At 32.5% G+C, this 19,994-nt stretch overlaps 1 protein-coding gene across 1 annotated transcript in view; it reads left to right on the top strand.

Annotated features, from left to right (window-relative positions):
• LOC129231734 (glutamate receptor 1-like) overlaps window positions 1-19,994 on the top strand; it is a 376,261-nt gene that overhangs the window by 5,042 nt on the left and 351,225 nt on the right. The window lies entirely within an intron of this gene.

The raw sequence follows: 19,994 nt of genomic DNA, 5'->3' as shown, positions 1-19,994 counted from the left end.
TAAGTGAATCATACCTAAATTGAGTAAAAATATAACATCATGTATATAAGTTCAAATAAAAGCATTTAAAATGGGTTTAAAAAACTCTCTGCAAACAGCTGTTTCGGGGTTATAAAATCAAACCCCTTCTTGAGTGTATAAAACAACGATGGAACAACCAAAGTCCGACAACGGACCAAGGAAACCAAGAAGAAGTGAACCAAGTTCGGAAGAAGGGGTTCGATTTTATAACCCCGGAACAGCTGTTTGCAGAGAGTTTTCGAACTCTTTTTTAAATGCTTTTATTTGTACTTATATACACGTTGTCATATTTTTACTCATTTCATTGTACAAAGTTTTCGACTTCTTAAACTCATCCAAAAAATGTATTCAAAATTCAAATTAAAAATAGAAAGATAATGGTAATTTCTCTTACTCAAAATCTCTACTAGGACTAATACTGGAGAAAAAAAGTTTTGATTAACAATCTATTTCTGAAATTTATTATATTTAAAATGGTTCTTAAAAGTCATAGTATTTCTTCGTTTCTTCATGTCCTAGAGCCACACTTTCGCAGATGCTTTTCATCACTTGCGTTACGCTTTTTGTTAGTAAAATCTGTAAGCACGTCTGAATCTTGCCACAAGCAGTTCTAAAAAAGAATTAACTTCATTTAAAGTCTATACAGATGCTTTTCGATCTAATACCCTTCTAAATCAAATAATAAAATTTATTTATTTTTTTTGTCTCAGCCGGAGATAAATCAGGTGAATAAAAAGCATAAGCAACCCAATGCGGGAGGGGGGGCTCTGCTTAGAGCGCTTTCATCAATAGGTCTTATCGAGAGGTTGCATGGTCGTACTAAAAGAGGTTTCAAAGCTCGTGTCGCGGGTGGTTGAAATTCAACGAATTATGTTTATTGTCCCTCCTGATTTCTGATTTTCAATTCGAGCCGATAGTTATCTTGTTGGAGCCGTAAAATGTTTGTTTTGTAGATTTAAGACAAAAAGTTTTTTTTTTTTTTTAAATTACACCTTACAATAGAACTTTGCTTAGTGTAAAAGCTTAAAACCATTGAAAAACATTGACGACTGAATGAAGTTGAAGATTCATTTACTTTAACAAGTAACTTCTAGTAAAACGACAAAAACGTGTATAAAGTACAAATAAAGCATTAAAATAGAGTTAAAAACTCAGCAAACAGCTGTTTCGTAGCTGTCAAATGCAAGCCCCTTCATCAGTGCATAAAAGAAGAACGAAAAGCTCACACAATGTGAACCGAACGACAAATGAACGAAACATGGAAGGAAGCAAAGTAAATAGACATGGAAACCGAAAACACTGAGTCACAGAACAGTAAAGGCACCTATAGTGCAGAAAAACGTCACAAACGGAAACAAGTTTTTAAAGATAAGATTTCCAAACACCAGGGAAAGGGTGTTGACTCGACAAATCATTAACTACTGAAGCAGAATTTTTCCAAATGTAATAGGATTCCCAAAAATCTAAATCATAAATCGAAGAACACCCATGAATAACCTTGGCAGAAGAAAAATCGAAAATATGATTGAAAGACCAACAGTGTTGTGCAGTCGAGGAACGTTTTAAATCTTTACTTTGCTTCCTTCTATTTTTCGTTCATTTGTCGTTCGGTCCACATTGTGTGAGCTTTTCCTTCTTTTATGCACTGATGAAGGGGCTTGCATTTGACAGCCCCGAAACAGCTGTTTGCTGAGTTTTTAACTCTATTTTAATACTTTATTTGTACTTGATACACGTTGTTGTCGTTTTACTCATTCCATAGTACAAAGTTTTCGACTGCTTTTTTTAAAAATAACTTCTATTTTGGAAGCTTCTAAAAGCAAGAAACGTGTTTGCATAAGGAAATTAATAAACTGTTGAACTTAATTAAAATCTGCGAGTGGATTTTAAGAATGATAATAGGGAAAAGAGAATTTTTACTGACTGAAAATAGTCGGTACGAACATGAACTGTTTTGTTCAACCCTTGAATGCTATGGTTACAGCAAATGCCATGAAGTACAAGATACGAAAGATATTCCATTGTTGCCTCCGTCAAAGGAATGCTGCCACAACCACTATAACGAACTCTTTTCAACTCTATATCAACACTTCAACTTAAAGGTCTAGTTCTATTGCTTCTTCGTTAAACCAGCATTTGCAATTATTTCCGTCGTCACCAGAAAAATTACTTATAGTGCACAATTCAAAATAGTATTTGGCAATATTCGTGTTATCCTACAGACTGAAAAAGAAAAAATAATTTGGGTAGCATTACAAAAGGCATATTTTTACTTTTTTTTTTTTTCAAACATTATCATGGTTTAACATACTTTTAAAAATCGTAAAAGTAGCTGCATAGCTTCTCATTCAAAATTTTCAATGTAAGGTGTTAAGATTTGCACTTTTTTTCCTTGCCTAGTCCTATCCAAAAATAGATGAAATATTTTAAGACGTTTGCAAATATGCACTAAGTTTTACTTCTCACAATTCAAAAAATAACAAGAAACCGTATTAAATCTGTTTTCTTTTCATCAATAAATACATATTCCAATATCCTAGTGAACATCACCTGCCAATAAAAATTTTGCTATTTTTATATATAATCGTAATCAAATGCTTTTAGAAACAAAGAAGAAAGCATCGAAACTTTGTTAATACTTGAAAAATAATGTAAAAAGGCAAAAATAATGAATATCTATAATGACCAATTTTTAAAAAGCACCATATAATCCTTTTATTTATTCATAAAATTGAGAAAGTTATAATAAGAGGCTTTAGCAGGACGATTTTAAAGTAACTTAAAATCCCCCGCTGAAGCATGCATGTCTTTACGATACAGTTTTAACGTAAGCTAAATAAGGGTTTGAAATTTCCAATATTTTGCTCTAATCCTTACTAAGAGTGGTTATAAACATCATTGATTGCGTCGTTAAAGTTTGTGCTTTAAGTGTGTAGGCAGTCTTCATTGCGTAACTTGATTGTAGAGGAAAAGGGCTTTTACATAAACATGTATCGGCATAGCAGGCTTTTGAAGAATGATTTTAACCAGAATCAAAATACAATTTCTCTGAATACATTGATTTTGAATGAAAGTGATAATTATTGGTATAATATATACATTATATGTATGTGCATCTGTATTAAATAAACAAAACATCCTTGGAGCAATGGCAGAAAAAAATGATGATAAAAAATAAAGAAATAAAAGAAATCTGTAGTAAAATGTTAGAGGGTCAATAAGTGCAGTGTACTGCAGTTTTGAAACAACATTCACCGTGGATATTGGACACAAAATTAGTTTTTTTTTTGCTTTCATAATACTTAATACCCATTTTTGTGCATTAAAAAATAGTTAAATATGCTTTTGACCAATAGATGTTTAAATCTTTAGTAAACTAAAAAGTTAAACAAAACCATGTACTATCTTTTAAAACAGTTGTTTTTCGTGTGATATTATAAGAAACGTTAATCGACCTGTAAGAAATTCATCATATGGGAGTGAATATTGATTTTGTAAAGAAAAATTGAACAAAGGTATATTTTTTACATTTTTTCCCACTGACAAAAGCCAATGTTTCGTAACAACATTGTAAGATTTTTGTAAGAATCTTTCTAAAAAAATCTATAACATTTGTCTCTATGACGTCGTCATTGCGCCCATATTTTGATGATGGCGCACTGTATTTAATAGCTTGGGCATTTGCTTAACAGTCGAAATGTATTACGCTATTTTCTTGTCGAGATGAAAAACGCAGCCTATAAATTACACATTCAAGGATGTTCAAAGGCGCAGTCTTTAGTTTTAAAACGTTTCTCTTGAATAGGCTGAAGGATTGTAAGTCATCTTCGAAGGGTGTGTTAAGCATGGCAACAAAACCATAATGCTTTAAACAATGTATAATACATGTTTTCTAAATCAAGGTATAGATAGCTTGACACTTCAAGATGTATTTAAAATGTTATTTTTAAATATTATTTTTAACAGCGCAAAATGTGTATCTTCTTCACGGCTTTTAAGACGTCACTTGATAAGAATTCACGCTTTTTCTATCAAATGTTGGCACAAATTTTTAAGAACGTTTGTTCTTCAGGTATTTTTATGCATGTTCAGCATATCTTTGTAAATCTAATAACCCTCTAGGTATTTTAAGGGGTATTACTAGGTAGTGAATCCGCATAGTTGGCGAGATACCCATTGTGCCTAGATTTATACCGACAATCTCTGCTCACGAGACGTTTCATTTTGCTTAAATTAAACTAATTATGGGCCACAACGTTTACCTGATGACATGACAACTTTTGTTTTGGTTTACTCCAATTAGTCTGTTCTTAGCACTTTTTGTTGTTGACTGTTTGACCCTTTCAGTGCTATCTGAGTGGTGCAAGTTGATAACGCTTATGTGTACTAAAGAACGCGTTTTCATTTAAAACAGTCATACAAAAAAAAAAAAAAAAATCATCACATGTTCTTGAAATGCTTACAAACTCTAAATTTTCATTATTATAACAGTTTTGCATTGCAGTTTTGTTTTTTATTTTTTTATAATTGGGCAAAAAATGTTCACTATAGTTTTAAATGTAGGAGTCGAATTTCTGCTTTTGATTATTTCCACACTCAATGTTTCTGCCCTTTTCATAAAAAAAAAAAATATTACGTAAAATTCAAATCACCGTTTCTACAAAAATTCTATGACACATAAAAGCGAAAATAAGAAAAACTACAAGTAAATAAAGTGCAAGTTCTAATTTTTGCGGAATTTTTCCCTGAAACAGTACAGAAAATAAAGGTATCTAATTAATCAAAGTCATACGTACCAGTATGTAATTTTTTTGAAACAAGTAAAAATGTAATTTAGATGACACAATTTCTTAAAAATAATTAACCATCTAGATATACTAGATATACCTTTAATTAACATTCAACTTTAAAAGAAAAAACTTCGCAGAGACTCGCTACATAGCTATGCTGATTAATGAAGTGACGGAGGGTATAAAAGGAAACTGTTTTACGTTGGTTTCATGCCATTACGATAATGTATCCCAAAGTGGTGCGACATTCAACTAAAGACCGTACATTTATTGTTATAAATTGGTGATTATGTGGTAAAAATGCAACACTATTGCTGCCAAAGTGTTTGACACCATTAACAGTGTGTTTGTCACCAGAGTTATTGCTTACCAATACCCGAAAATCATCATGGTGAATTGCATTGAACAACGTATACACCGAATCCGTGCGACTTCTATATTTTCGGTCACAAAAAGACTTTGTGTATCAGAAGAAGCCGACGTCAATATCCTCAAGAAGTTCATTACAGACTTATTTGCAAGCGTTTAAAGCGAAACACTTAATTGAGCTACTGAAACCTTCGAGGCCACTGTATCGCCGTTGAAGGCTCTAATTTTGAAAATATTCTGATTAAATTTCTTTTTCGATGTTCATTTCAATAAAAAGTTTTACAGTGTTATCTGCAACGATTCTTACGTTATTTCAGTTTAAAATGGGAAGTTAATTTCAAGAGACCCTGTGCTTCACTTTTTACCTTAGCAACTTATTCGTTGTTATTAATGTAACGAGTAGAACATTTAAACATATTAACTTTCATATAAAGTCATAACGTAAAGATAAAGCAAGAAAGTTTACAAAATAGTTTCTAATGAAAAAGCACTTCTAAGTTTACTTAAAATTAAGTCTGGATTAAAATCTATTAATGGTACATATATATTAGGGTGGTTCGAAAAAAACGTTTTTTTCGAATTTGGTATCCGATTACCCCTCAAAAGTTGCAGTTTTGTACCCTGAATTCGGAAAAAATAATAAAAAAATTCTAAATTATCATCTATAGTTCGCGCATGTCGCCTAAAGTTACGAAAAAATCAATTTTTTTCAAAAATTTTCATAATGTTGAAAAAAAAATTCTAATTATGTTTTTTTTATCCAACACCAAAAAAACAACAGTATGTAACATATATTTGATTTTAAAAATGGTTTTATTGCTGTTTTAAAATAATTTTGGTTCGCAAAAAAAGTTATAAAATGGTAATAAATCGGTGAATTCGGACATTTTTGACTATATTTAAATCACATCGCTGTACCAAAATTAATAGTTAAAAGGTTTTAACTACACTTAAAAATGAAAGTGTGATCGATGCATGTATGTTTCTATAAAAGTCAAAAATAAACTAAATTATTCGCCAAGGCCGTGATCCACGCACTAAGCCACCGCAGCACGGCGCCTACTTGTCGCGACATGCAGCACACTGGCCGAGCTTGTGCTGACATGAAACCATACCGCACCCGTTCCTCACCTCACAGTCAGTCAGTCAGTCCTAAACAATCAACATGGCGTCTACCAAAACTTCTAAGCGTTTGAGTCTTTGTCCAATTCTTGGTAAGTCAAAACCTTTTAGTGAAAGTGTTTTACCCACACATAAAGATGTTTTGTTAGCATGCATTGAGGAAACATCAAATTCTGCGAAAAATGTACCCTTTTCCGAGATATCTCATTGTGTTGGTAATCAAATAGAAAAAATTTACAGTAAAGCTTCTATACCAACTGTAAGTCATCAACGTGTTGTAAAATTAATTAAATATTTGCATGACAAGTATTTTACTTTGAAAAAATCATTCAATCGTGATAAACAAAAGCCTAACTTTAAGAAAAAGCTTAACGAGTTTGTCTGTGAAGCCAATAACAAACTTTTTGACATTGCTTTCTGCAAATGTGTTATGCATTTTACGTGTTCATGTGGTAAGAGGCCAAACTCTTGTAATTGTAAAATAGTTATGGATTGTAGGTGTGATAAGGAAAAGAAAATCCCTATTATTGAGAGAGAATTTATCTATGACCAACGAAGTATGAGGTTAAGGTATATTGGTTCCTTGGACAGAGTAGAGACAAATAAGTTAATTAAAAGAGATCAACGATTACAAATCTGTAAGAAACCTAAAATTGATGAACCTGATGTTAATGCCAGTAAAACAGATATTACAATTGAACCTTTACATGACATTCTAATCGAGAATTGCGGAGATGACAGTGACAGTTTACCATCGACCTCTCAAATGCGAATTAAACTTCCTGCGACTGCATTGATGAGTGATAGATACGGGATATCAGATAGAGCCACTGCCGCTATCGCTTCAAGTGTTTTACAAGACATCGGCTTAATCAATGAAGGAGATTTATCGCATGTAATAGACAAGAGCAAGATCAGACGTGAAAAACATAAAGTTCGAGAGTCCTTACGAACCGAAAATAACAGTGCTAAGATATATGGGGTATATTTTGATGGGAGGAAGGACAATGTTTATTTCCAAGAAAAAATTGGTAATAAAATGTATCGGAGACTGAAGAAGGAAGAGCACATGAGTTTAGTACAAGAGCCTGGTGGAAAGTACATAGGCAATTTGACACCAGTAAATGGCACAGGAAGAGAAATTGCATCAACCATTTTGAGTTTTTTAGAAAGTAAGGAATTTGACCATAATGAGCTTGTTGCTGTTGGATGTGACGGCACAGCAACAAATACAGGTTGGAAAAACGGTGCAATACGTAATCTTGAGATTAAACTTGCCCTCCCAGTGCAATGGTTCATATGCTTGCTTCATTTCAATGAACTGCCGCTGAGACATTTGTTTGAAAGTGTAGATGGTGAGACTTCAGGGCCAACAAGTTTCTCGGGAACAATTGGCAGACTTTTATTGAACTGTGAAAAACGCCCGGTTGTTAATTTTGAAACAATCACTGGTGAAGATATAAACATAACAAAAACTGACTTGAGCAAGGACCAAAAGTACTTACTTGACATATATCAAGCAGTGAAGACAGGAGAGTGTCCTTCAGATCTTGCTGTGAAAGATCCTGGTCCTCTTAGTCATTCTAGGTGGTTGACATGTGCAAATAGGACACTAAGGCTATACATATCTGAAGTGACACCCTCTGAAGGACTTAAGATGCTTGTAGACTACATTATGAAAGTATACGCCCCAGTTTGGTTTGAAATCAAAAGGCATCCATCAGTGAAGTTTGGACCCAAGCACATCTTCAAAGCTATTCAGTCGTCACGTCAGCTACCCGATAGTGTAAAGCATATCATTGATCCTGTGATGCAGAGGAATGCTTTCTTTTGTCATCCGGAAAATATGTTAATATCAATGGCAGTAGACGAAAGAATCCATGTTCGGCAGTTAGCTTTTCGAAGGTTGCTAAAAGCTAGAAATCAAGAGCCCAAAGGGAAATCCGTGCGTACATTTCAACCTCCGACCATCAATTTTGCTGCTTCAGATTACATTGAACTGATTGACTGGTCTCAGTGTAAACTTTCACCTCCTCCAGCAATGAACCATGTGTCAAATGAGAGCTTAGAACAACTGATTGGTAGTAATGTTTTGCCGGAGTTTGACCCGATGAAATTTCCTTGCCATACTCAAAGTGTGGAAAGAATAGTAAAACTGGTAACTGAGTCTTGTACAAAAGTTCGCGGGGAAGAAAATAGAGGTGGTTTCATAAGAGCAACACTGCTCTCAAGATCAGTCATGCCATCGTTTAACTTTAAAAGTGAATTCAAGACAATGTCTAAAGATGATAAGTAAACTTAAATTCACTATCATGCTAGCAAAGAATTGGTGAATGTAAATATGTAAATATTGTAAAAAACACCCCTACATTTGGATGGATGGTTGGGTAGGAAGTGGGTGGAACTCGAAGTGCAGCCACCTCCCCGTAGTGAGTTCTGGGTAGTTTCAATGTCTTTGAGACGAGCTAAGAGCTGCACACATACATGCATCGATCACACTTTCATTTTTAAGTGTAGTTAAAACCTTTTAACTATTAATTTTGGTACAACGATGTGATTTAAATATAGTCAAAAATGTCCGAATTCACCGATTTATTACCATTTTATAACTTTTTTTGCGAGCCAAAATTATTTTAAAACAGCAATAAAACCATTTTTAAAATCAAATGTATGTTACATACTGTTGTTTTTTTGGTGTTGGATAAAAAAAACATAATTGGAATTTTTTTTCAACATTATGAAAATTTTTGAAAAAAATTGATTTTTTCGTAACTTTAGGTGACATGCGCGAACTATAGATGATAATTTAGAATTTTTTTATTATTTTTCCCGAATTCAGGGTACAAAACTGCAACTTTTGAGGGGTAATCGGATACCAAATTCGAAAAAACGTTTTTTTCGAACCACCCTAATATATATATATATATATATATATATATATATATATATATATATATATATATATATATGAAAACAATTTGTAAATATTAAGCTGTGGGTTTGATTCTACAGGAAAGCAGCTTGTGTCACTAAGTCTACTGTGAAATTGGATTATTGACAAAGTACGAGAAACCAGCTTACAAGGCACTTTTCAACTTTCTATCCATCCGTGCCCATATTACGAGAAAATCGGTCCCCCGCATTGTCTCTCGGTATTGATCAGTTCGGAAGTTTAGTATCGCTACTAGAAAGAGTGTTTTCACTTCAACGGATAAATTCCCTTTCTTCTAAGATAGCATCAGGTACGAGAGTCAGTAGCAGATTCTTTCTTTCGACGCGTATCATTGTTTCGGAAAGGACCTGACAAAGGATTTTTTTTAAACTTTTCATTTACATGAAGAGTCTCTGATGCTTCACTTGATTAACATTTTGTATTTTGTTTCGGAAATCATTCTTATGCAGGGACTACACTATCGTTTACTATCAAGGCATTTCGCCCTTTTTTCATTAAAGTTAATGTATATAAAAGAATCTCTTGCCATGGAGCAATATTATACAGATGCAAAACATAGATTTTGTGCACAAATTCATTTAACTGTCGTAAGTTCACGCAAACTGAAGCAGCGATATTGTTTTGCAAAATCAATTTTCTCTGGGGAAAAAAAATCACTCTAGAACTAGAAAAACAAACAATCAAACAAAAAAATCACAGGAAGCTTTTTTTAAACTCAGTAAATTGATATACTAAATCTCTGAAAAGTTTTTGTATTGCTACTGTCTCTCTCCCTCCAAAAAAAAAACCTGTTTTGCTGTTACAAGGATGACATTTCCAAAGCAAGATTATATTTTTAAGCTTTTCAACGCCATGCAACAGTACCGAAGAAAAGTTTCTCATTATAAAAAGGGATCAAATTAAAAAGAAAGTTTTGTCAATCCTTTTGAATGATCAAATTTTTCTTCATACTTTTTGTTTTTGTTTTTTCAAAAAAAAAAAAAAAAAAAAAAAATTAAAAATTCTTCAGTTCTTTTTATACTTTGTATTTTCCCTTATACATGATTTAACGTTTCATAAGGGATATTTGATACTGTCTAATGTTTTAAATTTAATAATGATTACACATAACTCTTTACTGCGCAAAAAAGGAAATCCAATAGGTTCAAGTTCATATATTTGAATTAAAAAGATAAATATTGTTTCTGCAGAAAGAAGATCATCATTTGGAAAAGCGTAAATACTAACTCGATTAGAGGAAGGAATTGAGGAAATGAAATTTGCGTTTAAAGCGCAGAAATTTCTGGATAAATGCAATTACCGAGCATGCTTTTGGCTACATACAGGTTAATTAATTTCGGTATTTGGTAGATTAAAAGTGTCAAAGTGTGCTTGCTATGTTTACTAAACTCAATATTAATACGATGCAGTTGAAATTCGTTTGCGTTCAGCAGATGTATGTAGAAGATTCATCTGTTCTCAGCCAGACTGAATGAGAATTTCAAAACATTATATTATTTGAGCATTTAATAATAAATTGAGGCTATCAGTTAATTCAAATGATCATATTCGAAAGAGTCGGAATAAAATGATTTAAGATATTGCATTCATCTCTCTGATATTATCATATGTAAATATTGTCTGTATACAGTAAGTGTAAACACTAGATCAGACAGATTGGTCATTTTGACCGTAAAAAAAATGTAGAACAGTTAAACCTTGATTTTACGTCCCCCAAATTTACGTTTTTCCCGGATTGAACGTTTTTTCATCGGGTCCATCATCAATTTTGCTCCAATGTTTTTCCCATATTTTACGTTTTCGCGTATTTTACGCTTTTTATCCAAACCCTTTGAGAAACGTAAAATCGGGGTTTCACTCTACAGTCACAAGTTTTTGGTTTTCTCTAATTCCTTTATGCTATTACTATGTCGAAATATTGGTAAATATCTTCCACAAAAAAAAGTTATTTTTTTCTTTGCAAATTTCGAATGTACCTAGAACAGTCAACAACGGTCGAAATGACATTCGGTAACTTTTCTTTATATTTCTGGTTGGATAATTTCATAGGGAAGGCGGGAAAAGTAGAGAATTTAAGTGTTTGATTTTCAATCATTTGTTTTTCAAAGAAATATTCGTTTGTGCAAAGCTTTATAATTTTTCCATTCTTGTTTTATAACGGCGTAAGTCACATCCCCCCCTCCATTTTAGATTTGAGTTGAGCGCATATGAAAGATGTTTGAAGCCTATTTTTTAATTGTTTTAAGCAAATGTTTACCGTTAAATTGTATAACGTATAATTTATTTTAGAACAAGCATACGTTGCTTTTCTTCGTTACATTCATTTTTATACCAGACAGTTTAATTTCAAAGAACGATTATTTTAACCGTTTCCGGCCATTTTAGTGTAACGGGATATCGGCTGCCCTAGTGTTAAATGCAACTAGTGTAAACAAAACAAGGCACAAACTAAATAATATATATACATAGATAGCGCTCATTTACTAAAATGCCAGTTTCAATATCTTGATGTTAAAACTAAGAAATTGTAGAACTAGCGCTTATTTATTTAAATGTAACTTTTAATTCCTCTGTGTAATTAGTTACTTACTTACTTGCTGCTTTAAAGATAATGTTTATGTAAATAACAGCAGTCCATTATGAATACCATTGCTTATTCTTCTCAATTTTATTTTATTTTTCCAAACTTATGTATCTCAATTTTTCACGTATATGTAAACAAGTAAAATAAACAAATACTACCCTGAACATAATGATGTTTCAATTACCAGTTGACATGTTAAAATTTAGAACTGCGCCATTTTCAAAAGAAAAAATATTTTTGATATTTGAAAATATTACAGTATAAGTATCAATTTTTTAAACTGGCTTTTATTATCAATTTTCGGAGGCAACTATTTTAAGCGGAATATTTTTTTTATTTAAAAACATAGATTATATACAGCTAAATAGGTGACGTTTCAAAAGTAAGGAAAATATTTTACCAATCCACTTTTCCCAGTTATTTAAAATTGTTGACCTACTTTACTTTAAAAGAAAAATAACGTAAACTTGTGTGTGTGTGTGTTTTTTTTTGTTATTATGTCATAAAAACAACTAAAGATCAATTGTAAAACAGCACCTCTTAATATATGTTATAGCAAGAATGGTAAGAATATTTAAGACAATCTATTTACAAAAAACGAAAAAAGGTATGTTTTCAAACGTAAATACAGCTGATTTAATCCCTTCTAGACAATCTTTTTTCATATAGATAAGTCTCTTTTCTTTAATCTTCTTTCTCAAACGAACTCCGCAAAGAAAATAAGGTATGTTCATGGAGGATTATTTTGTTGCTTTGAAGAGTTCTTACAAGTAAAAGTTGAAATCTTTTATATTTCCTGACTGTATTTCTTGCTTATACTAGTCGTCTTTTCCTTTTTCTTTTGTAGTTGTTCCGTGCTTCCAGAGAACCAGAAAATAATTCATAGTAGAATTAAAGACGCATTTGTAATATTAGTGAAATACGCGTTTTTTAAACATAGTAATTTTAAATACAACTTAACTCACTACTCACTCGAAGTAAAGGTTTCAATGAACTATTTGTGCATACCAATTTGCGTCTGAATTCATATCGCCGTAATTGTTCAGTTATTGAGTACTGAGTTAAATCAATAACTGTACGATTACCGCAATGATTTTCACGTTAAAAAATTATTTAATGTTGTATGCATAATAACCTCCACATCTTATTAACTTTCTACGCAACATCAGTATGAAAACAATATATTTACGACTAAAGAGGTATACATAAGATATATCATCCGCATAACTGTTATGCGTATGATATAACTTATGCTTACCTTACTTATGGTTACCTCTTTAGTCGTTATATATAACGATTATGCATGCGATTTGCTGATACGGAATTGCTACTCGAGGTTCTGTTGATTTCTGCTGAAAAGAACATCTTTATCAGTTTAATTAATGATTATTTTTAGGGTCCAGCAAAGATTCAAATACTTTAACCAAACAAATAACATAAATAAGTGATGTTTAAAATAAACATTTATGAGGACGCAGTCTTGCATTTTTTAAAGTAGTGCAATTTTGTTAATCACATTTAGAACAACTAAGAGTTATTGCAAAGATTATTTTATTGATGCAGAAAAAAAAAACTACTCTAATGTACGTATATATTGAACGTAATTTTTGTGCATATGATAGCAAAGGATTTCAGAAATACTTAAAATTATTATATGTTTATTAAGGTACAATGTACTAGCACTAAGAACAATTGTACTGCATGCTTTTTATTACTATAAATTGCATGCTATTAAAGTTCCATAAAGCATGTTATATATATATATTTAAAAATGTAAGTTATATTCGTCTTTGTTCTAATTATCTTGATAAAAGCTGTGAGCTACTCATTGGCGTACCCTCATGCATGTTGCATGTTCCAGGTTAAAGAGTAAATGTTAATTGCTAATTTTAGTGAAAGTAAAAACAACTCATTTTTTCGGAGCGTTTTTAACTTAGACTAAAGCGTCACTAGCAGAAAACAAACGGCAGTAAATAACGGTTTCTTTCATAAAAAAGGTTTTTAAAATCACATACAAATAATGATGAGTAACATATAATTTTAAAAGAAGACAACACAGTTCCTAAATAACCTATTAGTGCTATAAAATAATACTAAGACATTTTAAAAAGTGTTATTTCGAATTGTTTATGCAGATATGAGGCATTGAGAAGAAGATGGATGTAAATGCCAAAATTAAAAATTTAGAGATATAAGGTACAAATGGCTGGAGACCTTTCCTGTGTGCTGCGGCAAAATATAGTACGAGATTGTGAGGTAAAGTAGAGAAAGAAATAGTTAAGATAACAAACCTTTTTCAAAATGAACAAATTGGAAACCTGTTTTGAAAATTACAGTACATAAAGAAAGAAAAATGTATTTTATAATAACACATGCAGTTAAACATTTTTAATTTATGTCAATAAAATTCTACCTTCAAACAGGAGTTTAAAATATTCGCTTTTTTAAATAGGTTTAAAAATATATATATATATATATTTCTAATGAAATGCCTCTTTTTGGTTATTTAAAACATTTTTGATCAAATAAATGAGTAAATAAAATAATAAAAATATATATATAAATGAATGCATAATGAAACAATAAACTAATAAAAAAAATAATTAAAACATCATACAAAATGAGTAAATAAAATATTAAATAAATAAGAAAAGATGTGAATATATAAATAAGTAACTGAAGTATTCAAAAAAGGAATTTAATGGAATCGAAATGAGCTACTGCTTTTACCCCATCCAGTTTGCCGCGCATGCACTTTATTAATTGTACAAAGCAATAAAACAAATATAAGAAACTAATATTATTAGGTATCAATTAAAATTTAAAATGTTAATGATAAGAACGCTATCCAAATAACAAAAAAATTGTTTGTATGACTTACCATATGAGTATCACTTTTTGAAAGTTTCCTGCATTAGCATATGCTTTCATCCTCAAAGAACTTCTTCCTGACTGGAATGGAATGAACTACAGGTTTTACCATAGTTAAAATATCACCAGACAGCTGGCGCTAAAGGCAGATTAAATATTTTACCACTTTGCTTTGCTCCACATTTCTCTAACAGTAGAAGTTGCAAGTGCTGCTATACAGCGCGATTTACAAAAGAAATTTTAATAAATCTCCACTTGAAATTCGAACTTAAAACGCGTTTTAACCAACACTTTAAAACGTCAACTTGCATTACTTCGTTTCTTACTCCCCCATGTATAAACGATTCATGTTTTATCTAGTCCTCATATATATAATAGCCAATGATCGAGTAACGTTCCTGACGTCATCAATAATGAAACTCGCGACACACCATGATGATTTGATAATATGTTTTGTTAATTTTTAAAATGCAAGGAAAGGCTCTTTATTGTGACAAGACTGAACTGAATCCGGTAACGTAACTTTTTTACTGGTAAGACTTATTTCACTGGAATGAAGGAACGAAAAAGTGGTTAACAATGAACGCTATCTACTAAAGTTTAGGGTTAATCCACTGGAGTTAGGGTTTAAATGACAACTATCAAAATATCACCAAACAGGCAATTGCTTCGTTCAAATGTAGAAGCATTTTTCACCCGTCATATCTTGACGTGCGATTTTCTAGTTCCATATACAGCTTTGAATCGTAGAGTAAGTAGCGACACGTCCGACATCATGGGGCTAAACTTCCTATGTCTGCTATGGTGAAGTAGCGTGTTTTGTTTCTGAATTGTGGTTTTATATAAACTCCATGCCAATACACAACCAAGAAGCACCACAATTAAGAAGCAAAACACGCTACAGTAAAACCTGTAAAGTTGACCACCCTTGTAAGTTGACCACCTGTCTTAGTTGACCGCTACTTTCAAGCACAGAATTAGATCTATAGCAAATAATTCAACCCTTATATGTTGACCACCTGTTTAAGTTGACCACATAAGCAGTACACCGCAAGGGGTCAACTTACGCAGGTTTCACTGTACTTCATTATAGCAGACATGGGAAGAAAACTGCATTTAGTCCCAAGATGGCGGACGTGTTGCTATACTTATTCTACAATTCAGGGCTTTAGTTCTATACTGATAAAAGTTTTTAACTCCATCTTGCTCGCTCCCTAATTTCATTTGCTCGGCACATTTCCTGTATTACAGAGCGGAAAAACGAGCATTTAAATCCCATAATAAGCAATTCCTAAAATGTCTCAGTGTTGAACTAGGAGAGCCATATATGATGCATTTAAGGTAAAACTAGGATAGTATGCGTGCGATTGAACATAATCGTAAAAAACACCTAGTTATCAATGTTTTCCTAAACTATTCGTATATACTTATAGAAACATCATTTGTTGGGTACACTGTGAGAAAAAATCCTGAAATTTTGCGGTAAAAGTTACTGGCATCCATGCTGCAGGTAATTTTTACCGTAAAGTCCTATCTTGCTGTAAAACTTTGCGGTAAAATAAACGGGAGCTAAAAAACGCAAAATGCGTGCAGCAGGTTTGATCTAAAGACCTTCGTACTGGTAAGCGGTTTCGCTGACCACCATACGAGTTGGGACGCATCGAAAGAGGGGAAATACGGTTTTATCTACTTCGCACTGTAAGTCACGTGGTGTATCAATGGGCGCTGCAATCGTTTATTTTTTTCGATGCAATTTGATGTATTTTTTTCTGCACTGTAAACACTCCATTTTACAGTAATATTTATCGTAAAAGTTTCCTGAATTTTTAACAGTGTATGCATTTTTATTTTTTTTTCTGTGACGCTTTTATGTAACACAACAGCTGTAACAAAACCAAGAGACCAATTTTTCGCAGTCTGTCTTTGTGTTGTCGGAAAAATTGCGCTCAAGGGTAGTAGAGATTGATCCAGATAATAACGATACAATAAAATTATAAACAAGAATAATTACAATTAAAAGGATATTATTGTAAGGACTATGTATGCAACTACTATTATAGTGGGAGTAAATATTTCAAGCTAATTAATGATGAACCAGAAAACACACAGTTTTTAGAATAGACCCAAAAATTTTAATTTAAGAAAAAAGTTGAAAAAACGAAACAAGGAACGTTAGACAATTTACTTCGTAGTTAATTACATTTTAACTCGTTAAAATTAAAAAAAAAATCGACTAATTTTCTTTTTACAACAACAAGTAACCAATAAGCTGCGTAATGTCTCCTACCATGTAAACTAATTAGAAGAGTGCGCCACCATTCCTAATAGCAGATGCGCGAACACTACTATTTCGTGAGGAGAGATTGCGTTGTCTTTTATTTAAACTAGGTCTCTCCCCGAAGTAATTACTGGAGCCAATAATGTTCGTCTGTTTCATGAGAAACCGTGTAATTAAAAAACTTTTAATTTATTGACATTCGATAACATTTAGCGAAAAAGGTATAAAATTTACGTTTTTAGATTGGTTAAACAATACAAAAAAAAAGGGACACAAACGCTCTGAACAGCCAGCACGCACTTTCATTTGCACGCTCGAATACTGCTCTTTTACGACTAGATGAAGTCTCTGCGCACTTACTTAACTCTTACTTCTCAAACTCTCTTCAGTACAATGTTTCCACCAGCGCAATCTTCATTCGCTGTGCCTAAGAGCAAAAAATAAATAAACAAATAAATAAATAAAATAAAATAAAATAAATAAATAAATAAAATGGTTCCCCCCCCCCAGTATGTTGTACTACATAGATCTTCTAAATAAAGAGCAATAATACTAAATTCAAGATTTGCAAAGTTGTTTCGTACAACTAATCTTCAGTTAACAGAGATTTGGTCCTAAGTGAAAAAGCAGCGCACTCTATTCTACTAGATGAAGTCTCTCCTCGCTTACTCACTTCTTACCATCCTATCCCCCCCCCCCCCCCGAACTGTCTTGGGCGCAAAATTTCCACAATCGCTACTCGCTTTACTTTAGAGCACAATTTAAAAAAATGTGTGTGTGTTTTTTATTATTTTTTAATTTTTTTATTGAATGACAAGTCTCTTCAATGACAAGTATCTTCTTTACTAATAATAAAGCTGAAAGTCTGGATCTCTGTCCGGATTTCTGTGATGCGTAAAGCGCCTATACCGTTCGACGGATTTTCTTGAAATTTGGCACAAAATTAGTTGGCAATTTGGGACGTGCACCTCGAAGCGATTTTTCGAAAATTCGATTTTGTTCCTTTTCTATTTCAATTTTAAAACATTTTACCGAGCGAATTACCATAACATGGGCGAGCAAATTACTATAACATGGACGAGCAAATTAACATAAATATTTGGCGAGAAATTCTTCATCCATTATTTGTAAATATGTAGGCGAACCAAATGACCTTTTAATTTTCTACTACGGGCCAAACCGTTCGAGTACCGCTAGTCTAAATATAAGAGCAATGTTACTAAAAGTAAGATTCACCTAGTTATTTCGTACAACTTCTTTTCATTTGACAAAGATCTTAGTTTAAGATTAAGATTATTAAGAGCATCATACTTTTGGTCCTAAGTGATGCGGCTGCGCACGACTTTCTACGTATCATTATACTTAGGGCTCAATCGCAGAACCTAATTTTCTTGTAGTTGTTATCAGATTCATTCTATTTTAGTGATTATTTATTAAGAGTTAAATACATTAAAATAGAAAAGGTCTTTTGATGAAATATTCCGAAACTCGAAACTTGAAATTAAAAACGTAGAAGTAATTTTAAAATTTAAAAAACGACAGTTTCTAATTCCCTTTAGAATTGATACAGAATTCGCAAACTGCTTTCCTGAAATCTAGTCTCAAAGCGAAAGAAATAAGATGTGAAATTCGAAGTAAAGTAAAATATTTTTCATATCTTCTTTCGGAAAGGGTAAAAATTATGTATTTTTAAATTGGATTATGCAAATAAGGACAACGAAAAAGTATTGGTCGATTCATCTGTGATGTCAAATATGTTTCCAGCTTCGAAATAACTTGTTAGTTTAAAAAAACTTTTCAGTCTTTGTGTTCTGGTTTCTATGGCAACTTGAAATGCCGCATTTTTCTTTTCAGTTGTATCTGTTTCGTTGACACAAGGATTACAACCAAGCAGACTTTCACTGAAGTAGGAATAAAATATATTTTATTTTTACTTCAAGAAAGATATTGCTTTGAAGTAATAGAACAAAGTGAAGGCGCAATTTTCACAATTTTTCACTTACGGCTTTTATAACCGGAAAAATTGAATCCTGATATTGGACTTTGCACTAAGTACAACAAGTACAATGCTTAGAGATGAACAACAAATAAAATTGTTAAAAGGAAAAATAGAAAGGCGTTGAGTGTTTAAGAGGCTTAGTGGATAAATATGATACGTATCTATTTTGGAGAAAGATATTTTTGCGCCTACTTTTTGTAATTTTTCTCTTTATCTTAAAAACTATTTTCTATTTTTTAAAACCATTCGAGTGATATTATTTTAGATAATTCAACTGGAACATTCCAAGCCCAAGAAGTCTGAGACTGCTTTGGATTAAAAAAACAACAGCAGTTTTATACAGAACTGCGATGTTAACGCATTTGAGGAAACGCATTTCGGATGTCGTATTAACAATAGGAAACATTGAAACTTGACGCTTTTTGTTGTGTTGTTGCTGATCTCCTTGGTCTAGACCCCTTAACCAAGTTCAAGAAATCATGTCACACTAAAAGATCGAAGATAATCCCACTCTCATCCGACAGCTGCCCCACTGAGGCAATGATAGAGTAAATAATATGAGAGAGAGAAGCAATCGCCAAACATGGTAAAGTAGAAAAAGCCTTGGTAGAACCATCGAAGACAAGACTTCTAATGTGGATAGACCTTAACCTAGCTAAGGCAGTTTGCGCAAGTCTTGAGCACGTCTTCTGCAAGGACAATCCAGGATGCTTTGCGGTGTACCAATCGTGTTCAGGTGGAATCCTAAAAGTGGATTTTATTTTGTCAATAAACATGGAATGTGTGTGTGTGTTTGTGAACCTCTCTTAAAATTGATGATGGGAGAATGAAAGGTTCCTGCCTTCCACGGCGAGTCTGTCAGCGGCATCATTACCAGGAATACCAACATGAGAGGGGATCTACTGTAAACACACAGAGCCTATCTCGGACAATTAAGCCAATTTGGAAACAATATCTTGCCCCAGTAAAACTTGACGCTATTTTCTGTGCTTTATTTTCTTCGGAAG

The sequence above is a fragment of the Uloborus diversus genome, chromosome 10, assembly GCF_026930045.1.
Source record: "Uloborus diversus isolate 005 chromosome 10, Udiv.v.3.1, whole genome shotgun sequence".
Lineage (NCBI taxonomy): Eukaryota > Metazoa > Arthropoda > Arachnida > Araneae > Uloboridae > Uloborus > Uloborus diversus.
The sequence above is the reverse complement of the archived record's forward strand: the minus strand, read 5'-3'. Positions and strand labels throughout refer to the sequence as shown.